Genomic DNA, 758 nt, shown 5'->3' with positions numbered 1-758 from the left:
ATTATGAGCCGATATCAGGATGCATCCGACCTGAGAATGTTAATGAAATTGCGTTATTTTTTTCATTAGTATTGAATTTTCATTAAAATTCCCTGATGCAAAATTTACTCCGTCGTTATAATTTTAATTTGAATTTATTTAAAATATTTAACTTATCTGGTAGACTGTAAGAAACTCTGTACACGAATAAATAAATAAATAAAATAGCTAGCACTTCTTAAAATAAATAAGTGCCTTAAAATCCAAACTATTCCAAGCAATCACAATTTTAGCAATTTTAGAAAGATTCACTTCATTACAAAAATCATTAATCCGAGCGCACGAATTCTTTCATTCGAAAAATATTTGCAAATGCAAGAAAGTAAATTAAAAAATAATAAGAAAACTAAATAAAAAATATTCACACAGGGGACACCCGGGTTTGAACCGGGGACCTCTCGATCTGCAGTCGAATGCTCTACCACTGAGCTATATCCCCATATGTTATCGCACTGTCAGATGCATAAAACACCACACGTGCCAGCAGCATTCTTTCAATGTGTATGTGTGGGGGTGTGTGTAAGTTTGTTCGCTTGGATGTGCAAGTTTTATTTGCCGTTGTGCAATCCATTGTATGCCGCCAATGAAATTTTTAGTTAGTACAAAATAAAATTGTTGTAATTTATTGCTTTGCTCAATGAAATTATCTTAGAATATTTTATCAATCAAAAAGCGACAAACTAAAGACTGCGAGTGCTAAAAAACGTGCATGCAGTGTT

The 758-nt window shown here is 32.7% G+C and overlaps 1 non-coding gene across 1 annotated transcript; it reads right to left on the bottom strand.

The window, feature by feature from the left end:
* Positions 1-406: 406 nt before the first annotated feature.
* On the bottom strand, positions 407-478 carry Trnac-gca (transfer RNA cysteine (anticodon GCA)). The gene has a single exon. It is a non-coding gene; the product is annotated as a tRNA-Cys (tRNA).
* Positions 479-758: the final 280 nt, after the last annotated feature.

The sequence above is a fragment of the Anastrepha obliqua genome, chromosome 2 (assembly GCF_027943255.1).
Source record: "Anastrepha obliqua isolate idAnaObli1 chromosome 2, idAnaObli1_1.0, whole genome shotgun sequence".
Classification (NCBI taxonomy): domain Eukaryota; kingdom Metazoa; phylum Arthropoda; class Insecta; order Diptera; family Tephritidae; genus Anastrepha; species Anastrepha obliqua.
This window is presented reverse-complemented; position numbering and strand designations above follow the sequence as displayed.